General features: G+C 37.4%; 2 protein-coding genes and 3 long non-coding RNA genes across 9 annotated transcripts in view; 2 read left to right on the top strand and 3 right to left on the bottom strand.

The window, feature by feature from the left end:
• LOC310728923 (craniofacial development protein 2-like) overlaps positions 1-13567 on the top strand; it is a 288545-nt gene that overhangs the window by 10614 nt on the left and 264364 nt on the right. The window lies entirely within an intron of this gene.
• The window catches only part of LOC310728988, a 412338-nt gene that overhangs the window by 170995 nt on the left and 227776 nt on the right, over positions 1-13567 (bottom strand). The gene's annotated exons all lie outside the window — the stretch shown is intronic.
• The window catches only part of LOC310728977, a 110183-nt gene that overhangs the window by 62277 nt on the left and 34339 nt on the right, over positions 1-13567 (bottom strand). The gene's annotated exons all lie outside the window — the stretch shown is intronic.
• LOC310728928 (butyrophilin subfamily 1 member A1-like) overlaps positions 1-13567 on the top strand; it is a 59562-nt gene that overhangs the window by 11999 nt on the left and 33996 nt on the right. The gene's annotated exons all lie outside the window — the stretch shown is intronic.
• On the bottom strand, positions 9067-11429 carry LOC310728974. The gene is made up of 2 exons (XR_014534419.1): positions 10120-11429; positions 9067-9602 (listed from the first exon to the last, which is right to left on the bottom strand). It is a non-coding gene; the product is annotated as an uncharacterized lncRNA (long non-coding RNA).

Genomic DNA, 13567 nt, shown 5'->3' with positions numbered 1-13567 from the left:
CACACAGTAAATTCATGGCCCTTAAACCAGTGGCTGAACTTGTCACACACTGCCCACTTAAGAGCCAAGAACTCTAATCTGTGCGCCGGATATTTAGATTGGCTGCGACTCAAGGCCTTGCTAGCAAACGCTATCGGTCTCGCCTTGTCTTTACCAGCAGGGATCTGAGAGAGTACGGCACCTAAACCATCTAATGAAGCATCCGTACAAAGTAGGAAAGGACGTTCAAAATCTGGATGAGCCAACACTACACTATCAACAAGGGCCCTTTTCAATTCTTCAAAAGCCACATCACAGTCTGGGCTCCAGTCCTGGGGCTTTAGCTCCCGAAAAGTACCCCGCTTTCTTATGACCAGAAGCACCTTTCACCAAACGTTTCTGCCGTTAGGTTGAATAAAGGTCTAGCAATACTAGAACACTTTGGGATAAATGTCTGGTAGTACAAGACCATACCAAGAAACGATCTGAGTTTTTTTGGTGAAGGCGTGATTCCATTGTCCTTCATTAAATCAGCCTTTTGGAAAGCAGAGATGAAACACCGGCACCATCTATCACATGGTCTAGAAACTTAACAGATTTTCTTAGAAAGTGACACTTTTTAGGAGCCAGCTTCAGGTTGCTGGATCTCAATCGAGAGAAAACAATCTCCAAGCGCCTTAATGCTTCCTGTTCGGATGGGGCAAAGACCAGCAAGTCATCAAGGTAAGCAGAGAAGACTGGAAAAATTAAGGTCACCAAAAATGCTGAGCCTAATGCGCATGACAGACCCGGGACTGTTGCAAAGACCCTGAGGGAGGCGGTTATACTCATATAAACCCATCGGTGTTGTGAAGGCAGTGTATCGCCTGTCAGACACATGAAGTGGAATGTTGTAAAACCCCGAAGTGAAATCCATGGTACTGAAAAAAGCATTACCTCCCAAAGCTGAAAGACAGTCAGCCTGATGTGGCAGAGGGTGGGCGTCTTTGATGGTTTTAGCGTTGAGCCAGCGAAAATCAGTGCAGACCCTTAGATTACCATCCTTTTTCCAGACCATCACTAAGGGCATGTATACTCACTGATGGACTTACTGATTATGCCTTTCTCCTCCATCTCTGACAATACTTCTCTCAATCTTTGGTAGTGGGCAGGAGGGATACGGCGATAGGGCAGACGGAACAGGCGCTCATCAAAAAGATGGATCCTATGCACAAAATCCTTTGCCTCTCCACAATCCAACTTATCCTTGGAGAAAACATCATTGTAAGAGACAGAGTTTTACAGTACCAAGCTTATCGGGCTGCTGAGGACCAGACCATCGGGAGATACAGGTCAGAAGCTCAAGGAATTGCTCACACTTGATTACTGGATTACCATTGTTACAAGAGACGAGCTCCCAATACTTATTATGAGATTTCATCTTCTGCAGAATGCATTTGATTACATTGCTTCCAATTATGAACTCGTCTCTCTGTCCAGCCACCACAAGAGTTGGAACGACAAACTTAAATCCATAGACCTCAATTTCCATGTCGTAAATACACTTTGGCTGAATTGTAAGGCCACCACAGCCAACTAGGACCACATTACTTGGAGTCGCTTGGGGATGCGGAAGAAGACCATTAGCCCGCAGCTTGGATTAACCCACTTCGCTAAGTGTGCAGGACATACTACCAGAATCCAGTAACCCCTTTAATGTGTAATGGCCACCAACTGACACAGGAGCATAAAACAACTCACTTGCCCCATCAACTCTCTGAGACCCCACATATAAAACAGTTTTGTCTTCTGGCAATAGTCTGCAGCTGTTCACAAATACATTCTGCACATCTGTCTCTTCTGTTAGGCTGGGGGTAAAATCGCCCATGCTACCCCTCTCATCACACAGGCCATTTAGTTTAACTGAGCAGTATCTAAGGGAGTCGCAGGGCACGCTGCTTTAGGACAGTCACTCTTGAAGTGGCCTGGGCTGAGACAGTGACGACACAGTCTTTGACGTCTACAATGCATGTAAGTAGTGTGTTGATTGGATCCACAGAGCCTGCATGCTGAGCTTGAGTTATTTCCGAAGTCTGAAGTTTTGTTCACCTGTACCTGTTTGGGCGTGAATAATGAAGCAGTGCACAAGGACAAGACTCTATCCATCATGCCAACCATATGATGATAACTGGTGTCTGGAGAGAATGAAACAGCATTGGGATTAGGGTGATTCACAGGAGGCAGTGACTGACCGGGCTTCAAAGTAGGCTGCTGAGGGGAAGTGGACACAGAATTGGGATATGTCATAACACTGCACTGGTTACAAGCTGGTAAAGACATTGCAAGTGGCGTTCTCGAAGACACTCTTTTGAAATCCCTCTGATAACTATCCCACCGCTCCTGGACCTCAGCAGCACTTCTCAGCAGGTTTAAACTGAAAAGACGTAGCAAGATTTGGGTCTGGGCAATGTGAAATAAACATCATGACAGCCTCAGCTGCAGGATCCTCAACACTCTTGTTGGGTCTGCGCAGACACTCATAAGCTACATCAATGGCTTTGTTAAGCCTTATCCAATAATCCATTGGAGTTTCATTAGCCCTTGGGACAGTATTATAGAAATCAGCCATAGGCATGTTGGAATAAGCTAACTCACTGAAGTTATGTTTCAATATGTCAAACACTGCGCTTGGAAAATCACAGGCACTTAGTTCAGGGCGACTACGCATGGACACTTTAACCACATCTCTTGCTTTTCCAGCCAGCCTGCTCAGGATAAGATCAGAAACATCAGTATGTGATTTGCATTTTATTCTGTTTAAATAGCTGTACATCATGTCCTCCCATTCATGGACAGTGAATGAATCACTTTTATCGCCCCTAAAGAACGGTGGAGGTGCTGAATCTTGTTGAACTATCACTTTCAGGCTAGAAGCATCCATACGCTCACTAGAAGACTGAGAATGTGAATTAGATAAGATAGAATAGAATAGATTAGACTGTATTGGGCTGGGCTGATGTGCAAGGTTTAGGCTGGCTGAAATATGTTCCCCAATTTTCTGAGCCAGATCTGAAATAATGCTCCCTAATGCCTCAGGAGTAATGACACGTTCAGTATTTGGGCGTGTTATCGGGGTGGAGCTAGCTGTTGGACCTGCTGAAGCACCAATCGCTGAATCAACAGTGTGCATATTATCCAGTCCCACATTAGCCAAAGCCCTGCCTCTTTCATAACAACGAGGGGGTAACTTCAGATACCCTTGCATTCTGATTAATGTCAGGTCCACCACCCCTACCCAATGGGAAAGTGACATTAAATTGTTCCACCAGACTGAAATTGTCTTTGCTATGATCCCCAAATATGTCTCAAATGTTTTAAAACAATTAAGTGGCAAAACAATTACCACTAAATAATATGCTTTAAACAGCAAAACCCTAAACAACTCAATTTTTTAAAAATACATTTCTTTTAAAAACCTGAGATATATTAAATAAAATCAACTCAGTTCAATAATAGGATGCAGAATGTTTAAAGCAATAAGGAATTTCCTAGGCAAAGACAAAATATTTTCTTTTCTAACAAGTGAAGCACTGTTTCACGCTGAAATGCATCAACATTCATTCATAATATACTGCCCAGATAAAGGATACGATACTCAAAGATCACTGAATCGTTTTGCAGTCCTTATCACAGAGTCTCTCTGGATTATTATGCATCAACAAAGAACAACTGTTCTCCAGAAAAATAAGAGTCGATTAAAGCCACTGAAACACTTTACCGTTGTTATAAGATGCACCAGTTTGCTCAGTGACGTCACGCACACACGCGTGCGCTCCGTATGCGCGAGCACGGAGTCGTCGCAGCCGATGGGAATCCAGCTGTGATGAAGAAGACCAGGAGAGTACATTGGCAAGGTAGACGAGCTGTCACACAACCACGGCGATTGGCAAAGCGCTGATCTGATGACCCGAAAAGATCACGGCACCAAGTGTAACTGGTTTTATCTGCGTTGTGGTTCTTTTTTTTTTTTTTTGTGTGTGTTCTGTGAAATAAAGGCGGACATCAGCCGTCGGGATATGTCTCCTCAATGATTTTAATCTGACAAGAGATAAGATGTCTTTAAACAACGTGTAAAGTTGCCCTTCAGTTCTGCAACACAAATGTAATGCGCAACATAATCAGCACGTCTCAAGTTTAACAAGTCCTCATTTAAAATTAAAATAATGGTACACACAAGCAAAATGAAGTGATACATACAATTTAAACCAAAAGCCTGAATATAAAACAGATTTTTAAACAAAGATTAAACTCCACTAAACAGAGTTCAAAAGAAACCCACCTCTTCCATGTGGACATAACACGAAAACGGAAGAGGAGGTGCAAAAACAGGAAATTAGGTTTAATGCTGCAGTCAGAGAGTTAAAGGGGTATGCACACATATAGAGACCCAAATCACGTATACATTAAAGCATGTCCTTTTTGTGTAATTCTACCTATAAAATGAACATTATGCTTTCCATACCCGTTACATAAAATCATAGACATTTTACAGATTAGAATGATGTATTGTTCTTATCTGTACGATCAATACAGTAATTTAATTTCGTGTCGCCATTATGAGGGAAAAACCCACAAAACGCCACCCAGAGGATTAATTGTGTGAATCGTGGTGGATTTGGTGTTTGATTTGAGACTTGGTGCAGAAATAAAAAAAAAGTTTACTGTTTAAAAATATTTTTCGGTGGAGTTTATTTATTTATTTTATATCTAAGTAAAGAAAGGACATTGTGAATAAATGTATGTTTTGCTGGAGGTTTTAATTTCGCCTCTTTTATATTTTGTTATTTATTTATGTATTTATATTTTTATAAAAATGGTAAAAACAGAAATGTGCGCTGAATTGATAGCGTGTTAATAAAATGTAGTGCCGTATAAAATAATTTAAATTTTGACAGCCAAATATATATATATATATTAATACAAAACAAATAAATAATGTTGTTACCTAATGAATGTATCCAGGCTGAACATCCACATATAGAACACAAGCAGAGAAAAGATGATGATGATGATGATGATGATGATGATGATGATGAGGAATGTCTCTGCTCTCAGTCATGTTCACATCACTGACTCCCTCTGTCTCATCCACGTTAGCTTTACTTCTTGTTGCTTTCTGCCTGTTGATTCTTAGCTTTGTAATCTAGTCTACATCTGTGGTGAGTGAGAGACAGGACTTTATACACCAGCGGATTGAAAAAGATGCACAATGACAGGAAATCTGTTGGTGGGCTGAAATCGGCGCTCAGTGGAAAAAAACATGTCACCAAATCAGCAAATTAAAACTAAAGTAACGAGCCGGTTTAGAAAATGTAAGAAGTAGAAAGTACAGATATTTGTGTAAAAATGAGTGAAAGTGAGTGAAAGTAAAACGGTGTCTGAAAAATAAATAGTGGAGTAAAATACTGATACCAGAAAAATCTATTTGTACTTCATTACTTCCCTCCTCTGGGTTTAATAGCAGTTGATCTTTTTCAGAAATAAGTTTCTTCTTTTTTATTCACTTTTTCACAGCATATATTAAATCTTCTTTACACAATCACACAGATTTGCCTCTTTTCTATCTAAGTATCAAAATGAAACCTTTGTGTGTGATCTATAACCCACAAATGATTGTTTAGATTTATTTTACAACATGAAAATGTGCAAACTGAACACAAATAAATAAAACTACTTCACACTGGACGTCTTTTCAGCAAGATAAACCTGTACATTGTGCAATAAAACTCTAAATATACAAATTCTCAGTGGTGACAAAACTCTTCCCTCATGTTCACTATGTTCATAATAATCACCTTTTAAAGCACTTTCAGTAATTCAGGAACTAATTGATGAAGTTTCTGTATTTAGCAAAGACACCTTCACATTTCTCACAGTCAGTGCTGGTTGCATGGACTTTGCAGAAATTGCAGCAGCCACAGGTTTTGTAGGCCAGTGTGCAAACTGGTCAGTGCAAACATCATCTAGAACTCCAATATAGACTTCACTGGTGGTGTTGCTGGTGCTAAAGTTCTTCCACAAACTGTTGGGCTGCTGCTTTGTGATTTCAAAAGAATGCGGCTGGCGCCTCTGACTGGAAGCTGCTTTATTTCAGTGGCTTTTCGACACCAAGTAGTTTACAGTTACACTGTAGATCAACCATGCAACATGCTGGTTTACCAGAACAGCTAGAAATACCACCTACATGGCACCTACATCAGTGGAGTCTGTTCCCCTCATAAATGTGTTCCCAGGTGAAAAGGAAATATACTTAAGTTTGACTATTTTTCAATAATCCTATTTTAATTATTCTATTCTAAGTGTGTTATTTTGTAACAACTTCAATGATATTAAGTGTTAAATGATATATGTTTAAGATGAATTTTAATTGCAATATATATATTTTAATATACTTAGTTATGTTTATATGGAACAACTTTAAGTACATTTAGTGTAACTGAATTGTATTTCTTATCTGATTTATAACACATTTTAATGTTCTACTTGAAGTACAGTTGAAGAATATTTGAATCTTGACATTCATGTGTTCCCAGAATATTTACATTCTCATATCAGCTCATTAGTAATGTATCAGCAGAACAACTACAAGAGCTGCAGGAATGTTTTATTTTGTAAAAATGTTTTACAAAATCATGAAAAACACACACACACACACACACACACACACACACACACACACACACACACACACACACACACACACACAATGTACTACAAAAACTAAGTGCAGAAGTAAGTAAAGTATAAATTCAACAAACAAGCAAACAGTTACAGAACAAACATTATTTCATCCAAACAAAACACAAATGTCACCAGATCTTTACAGTGTAGGGCCACATTTCTTTCAGGAATTATTTTTGTTACAGTGTCTGTGAAAAGAGAAAACCTTTTTAAATATAAAAGCATTGTTTCTGTTTTTATTGCAATACATTATGTTGCTATAACATTTTTTAAGAGTTTTCTCTTTTTTTCAGATGATAAAAATGAAATGTTCTTCCACACTGCACCCACTTGTGATGATTATATATATACAAATATAAAAATGTTAATGTAAATTCAGAATAGGATTTTATACATAAAATATGTAGGAACAAATAGCAAAAACATGAAGTCTTGCTGAACCGTTATGAAGTCTACAGAGCATTTCACAGCATGACACCAAAAAAGAATGAATTTCTTCAACGTTGTGTAAGTACTAATGTACCCAGCCCACAATTACTGTATAATAATTATAACAATTTCAAATGTATTTATTTTTAGCAATAATAACAGTTTTATTCAGTCCACTTTGACATGTAGGTGGGTCAAAAAAAATACATTAAATATAAAAGTGGTAATGTAGAGGAACCACATATTGTTGGAAAAGTCTGGTGTCCCAAAACATTTGTCTATAAGCACATCGATCTCCTTTGCTCTCAGCTCTCTGGTCCTGGACGTCTGGTTTATGAGGAGTTGAAAGTTGGCAAACTTTCAGCCGAGTGACCTGATGAATGTGGAACAAAAGATTATCTGTAATTGGTCACTTTTAGAAATGGAGAGATTTATCAACATAGTAGAGAATAACTGCAGTTCATTACTTCTAATGCTACACTGTAAACTACACTGCACTCGGCTGCAGACACTAATATTAATACTGGGACCGTTTTCATGCTCACTAGAGTGCAACCACAGTATTTTCCACAATTGCCGTTTAGCCAAAGGTCATGTTCTGCTTCTGGAATTTTGGGTGTGTTCCTTCTCTCACAGTTTTGGGCAGTAAAAGAGCTCGTTTGAATGGCTCTGTACTCTGCTGCACTTCTTGGATGAGCTGAATCTGTTCCCAGCACAGGAAGCGTCAGTCAGGGTTTGTCACTAAGTGGTTTCACACAGCTTGCTGAAACTTTGGCCTGAACTTCAGCTGTAAGATGAGATTTTTTGCATTAAGAAATGCTACAATCCCATGAAGCTCGAAAAAAAAATACAATTTATGCAGTAAAAAGTTTGAGCTTTATTTTTTTATTTTTTCTTCATTTTAAGTTTACAATCTCTTTTTTTTCCTACTAAAGGATTGATGTAACTTTAAAATGATTGTTATATAGTAATTTTTAATATTTTCTTGTGCTAAAATAGGACTGATCAAGTGACATTTTTAAGTTTGTTTTAAAGGTTTTTAAAAAGTGAACTGTTTAAGGACAAAACATTCATCCATATAGATGTATATTGGTCATGTGGAAAATACGGTTAATAAATGTGGAATAAAGACAACATGCTTTTGTAACGTGGCTGTTATTACGGCTCTATGATGACTTTTAATCTCCATGATGCCATAAAGACATAAAGACACTTTCAAATAGACTCCAACTTAAAAAGAATTAACTGGTCAAACACACACACACATACACACACACAAACACACACACACACACACACACACACACACACACACACACACACACACACACACACACACACACACACACACACACACACACACACTTTAACCTGCAATTGTTATTTTAAAGAGCAATTTCTACCTGATCTCACTCTAAGATTTAGTTTTGTTGGTGTAACCGTATTTATTAATATTTAATAATAACAAATCCAATGACATCCTATACAATTGTGTCTCCCCAATTGGCAGGATCTTTGGCAGTATCTTTTCCTGCACATCTCTTACCATTTTCTCTGTGCCTAATATCAGCTTCAGTTAAATACTTGTGTTTTCCATCACGTAAATCTAAATGAAATTATGAAGGAATGTTCATAAAGACTTCCTCACTGTATCCACAGGCAAGTGTTCATGCTAAAATGTTTAACTTTTAACATACAGAATACAACAATTTTTATTTGAAACAATAATTACACTTAATTTCACATCATTTATAGGTCGGATTACCAATGCAGAAGCTAGAATGAGTTAGAATAATTCAGTATTAAATTTAGAATAGAATAGAATAATTAAAGAAGAAGAATTTTGTAACATTAAAAAACTGATCATGGTTCAATAATGAGACAATGTTCATTGTTAAAAGCGCTATACAAATAAAAATAAATTGAAAATGAATTGAATTTAACTCAAGGCTTGAATCATTAAATAAATGTCTCATATTTACATTTTAATTCCTGTTAAATGACCTTTTAGAGCTTTCACTACATCATCATCAAGCTCGACATGAGTTTTCTGGTGTCACGGATTGACCAGGCTTCAGGAACCGGGAGTAAAAAAGGTTGTCGGTTATTGCTCTTGAATAAACCAACACAAAAGAGTCAGACATGAAACTTCAGGAAATGACATACTTAACTGAATCAAGCGTTACCCGAAGCGTAGTGTGGAGTGTGGGAAACACGTCTGGATGATCTATAGCCGTAAACTGTTGATGGGATGGTGAGTGAAGATAAAGGGGGTCTTTATAAGGCGGATGGGTAAATGGAGGACATGTGTAGGTGATTAGTCGGAGGGAAAGGCTGAGAGAGAGTGTGAGAGGTGGAGGGAGGCGTGACTGGTGGCTCTCTAACATCTGGGCAGATTTCCTCTGCAGAAAGCTGTTCTCTAAATCTGTACTTCCATCAGTATCTTCTTGATTGTTGTCACTATCCAGCGCAGCCTGTATGTGTTACATTAGATACAAGGATAGAAGAGTCTCAGCAACACCACGTACATTATATTAGTGTTATTGATATATTCATTATTAAACAATAAAGCAACCAGTAAGAATTAAATTATTATATCATATTATTATATGTTGTTTTTTCTGGTTTATTTAAAAAAATTATATTTCTAATTAAACTGTCTACTGCGATTTTATGGCTCATGCAGTTTTTGCAATATTTAACCTCTGTCACAGAAACTTAGGGAAATGATGTGTCTCTTAATCATGATATACAAACAGTAAATATGAGCCTGACTCTGCTCATACTGCCTGATTTTTACAGGAATCTGTTTAAAGCAGTCATATGATGTTTCATGTTTTATTTTCATGCTTTCTGCTCAGAGTTCAAAACTCTTCAACTAAAGTGTTTTATTTATCTAAAAGACAAGGCTGATCAGATTTCACTTATGAAGCGTCTGCTGTGTGGAGACCGTGTTCCCCTCCCACACACACTGTGTAGCATATAACACACCACTCTGCTACTTTCTGCTCACGTTTCTTCTGCAAAGTTTCTCATCAACAGGCTTATTATCTGTGTTTCTAGAAACCGGTATGAATTTATACATTACACCTATGGATGTTACATTTCTGACACATGCTTGAGATGTTCACACAATCACAATGCATCGTGTCTTTGGAAAAAAGCAGCATATGATCCCTTTAAACATCTGTTTCCAATCTCAAAAGAAATTTAGACTTTAAACATCTGGAATGGAACATTTTGCTAAAAATAGGTTTCTAAGACAATCTGGCAGATAATCTCACTCTATTACCTCAGATATTTAATGTGAAATTAAAACATTGCTTACTGCTCTCTTTCTTGATCTTCTATTTTTCTGTGTTACTGCTGTCTTCAAGTTCATTTCAGTTTTATCCAAATCATCAGACAAAGGAGATTTATTTCTTTGTAAGTTCTGAAGACTCCTTTAATTTGGTCTCCCATTTCAAAAAGTAAACAGAAAAAAATTGGCAAGCAAATTACATTGTTCAACATAATGACTTAATGACTGGTTAGAAAATCCAAATCATTTACAGCATCAGAAGTTTTTCTCCCTGTTTTGTATTATTTTCCAGATGTCTTCTCGTCTCTTGAAAGCATTACATTTTCACAATAGAATATTTGTACACATCTGTAATCATAAATACATATTAATTAAAGGTATTACAGCTGTGAGAATGATCTGATCTGAATTAACATAAATGTGCCACCCAGAAATGAAGATTCTGTCATCATCTCCTCACCCTCGTGTTATTACAAAATTATTTGCATTTCTTTTTATTCTAATAAACAGAAAAAAATATATTCAGAAAAAAGATAGAAAACAATAAAAGTTAACAGCTAATGGAGGTCAAGAGGTGATAAAGACTTGACACTAGGAAGAATGCATCCATATTGTTGTGGAAATAAAGAAAATTATCACTTATTTACAATTTCCAAAAAAATCTGCTTTATTGAATGTAATAAACCAGGTGTGGACATTAATGATTATTCAGGACAAGAGAATTAGTTTGAAGGGGAAATTGAAAGAGAATTGCCTCTACAGCCCTAAACCTTAACCTCACATTCCTAGGCCTTTACATACAGCTACTTCTGAGGGAGCTACAGCAACATGGATCAGACATGCAGGCTATGTTTCTCCAGGGATCATGAGAACATTAGAATGTTGTCTGTGTAGACAAACACAAAGCAGTTTAGCATATCCACCAGGTACAAATTAAGGTATTGATAACTTCCTGTAGGCCCCATCAGGAGATAGAGGCATCCACATGGAGATGAGGCAGAGTTTCCATGCCCATGTCTGCTTTGACATGGCAGATGAACCTCTACCTTGTTCTCTTCACTGCTAAGTTGTCTACAGGCTCCAATCTGGTATTTCACTCGTCTGTGCTCTCCTCCAATTTTATCAGTGCTCGTCACCTTTACTACTGTAGGTCAGAGTCAGTAAAATAAAACAAAGCAAAGTTGAGAAGCAACATGATTTCTGATAAAACATCATGTTTGTCTGCTCAATAAGGGGTACTTTCATATGGCAGCATGCGATTAAGCGATTACCTGTTGATTTGAAAAGCTTGGCTCTGAATGGTCAAACTGAATGTTGCAGAAGTTTTACCTGCTGTTATTGCCATTGCACACTGAAGTGACAGAAATAAAAAAATTACAAATTTTACCTGGAGTCGAAAACAAAAAGAGATTCTGAGAACGCCATACTGTAACATCGACGCTTGAAGCAGGAGAAAAATAAAGAGGTAACACTGAATTTTCTTCAACTTTTTTAAAGGCTTTGGTTTTTATAGACTTTGTTAAGCTAAGTATATTTTTTGCTGTGATTGAAGAATGTGGCCACCTATTAATCTGCAGTAAATACTATATATTACTGCTTCTTGCCTGTGCATTATCCTGCCACATACTGTAGTTTCACCTTCACTGCCAATTCCTATTTTTGCAGAATTCAGTCCAAGCAGGTTACAAAAACCTTGTTTGTAGCAAGAAACCATGTTTGTCCCAAGAACAAGTGAATCCAGGAGAAGGAAAACACTGGTAAATGGCTGAATATTCAGTGTTATATTAATGATTACTGGAACATAGTTGTGTTGTGTAACAACTGATTTTTAGTCTACTAAAAATTTGCAGAAAGGCTAATTCTCATACGTACAGCCTCAAGTTTACTTTAATAAATTATCATAAAGAGATAATCACAACAACTCGATATGTTGTAGGTTCCTGTTAACTACACTAACAATGAGGCAACCATGAAAAATTTGTGTCTATTATTCTCAGTGCTAGAGACACACAAAAAAATACAAAATGGAAGACCAAGTGGAGGTAACAGCTGACTGGCTAGAAATATAATGATATTAACATCAGGAAGTCAACAATTTATATTTAAGATAAAAACAGTCATCAATTATTTGGAAAAGGGATTTCATAGTATGTTTCTTGTTTAGAGTGTCAATGATGTGACCAATAATGATGGAAAAGGGCAGCGTCACTAGACCAACTTGTCTGAGTCTCTTGGGAACCATCATCAAGAACCAAAAACAAATTCTCAGGTAAATACATAACTTCTTATTAACCACATCCACAATTCAAACTACATGTCATTTGTCAGACTTCTGTCAAAGCTTGAAAATCTTATATTTCCTGCCTGTATTGGCTGTTGATCACACCATGACCATACCACTGATTTGCAACCAGCAGCTCAGATGTGTCACAGTTATTGTTATAAAGTACACATATTGTGGCTTTGTATGGGTTATGTGTAGCATCTATGATATGCATCCATGTAATAATTATATTGAAATTAATCCCCTGTTTAAATAAAACATGATTAATGATGTTCAGTTGGAAGAACTGTTAGAAAGTGGTGGGAGATGGTGGTGGGGCACTTGCCCTGGCAGAGATCTGCTTTCTGTAAGTACTCTTTTAGTTACTGATCTGCTGGGGGGTTTTTTGTTTGTTTTTGCTGTTTTTTTCTAGTGGTCACAAGATGAAGAGCTCCTTTCTCCACCAATCCCCAGAGGACAGAGTCTGCTTCTTTTAATGTCCTTCATTCTGAGTCACAACCTCACAGGAACAGCTCTTGAAGACCTTCTTAAAATTGTTAAATTAACATTTACGTTTATGGCATTTAGCGGATGCCCGTATCCAGAGCGATGTACAGAAGTGCTTTAAGTTGCTATCAGTGAAAAAAATCTCCACTGGTTCATCAGATTACAACCTTATATATAATCAGCCTACACATTTCTGAGAGGGTTTTTTTTTAAGAGAGTGCAAACCTGCAAAAGTGCTAGTTTAAGTGTTTAAGGAAGATAAGGATCTTCACCCATCACTTAAAGATATCCAGTGACTCCCCTGTTTGGACATCTAGAGGAAGTTCTTCTTCATCATCAGTACCTCTTTCCCTGAGAGAAGGTGGTGC

The sequence above is a fragment of the Silurus aristotelis genome (assembly GCF_946808225.1).
Source record: "Silurus aristotelis genome assembly, chromosome: 7".
Taxonomy (NCBI): Eukaryota; Metazoa; Chordata; class Actinopteri; order Siluriformes; family Siluridae; genus Silurus; species Silurus aristotelis.
The sequence above is the reverse complement of the archived record's forward strand: the minus strand, read 5'-3'. Positions and strand labels throughout refer to the sequence as shown.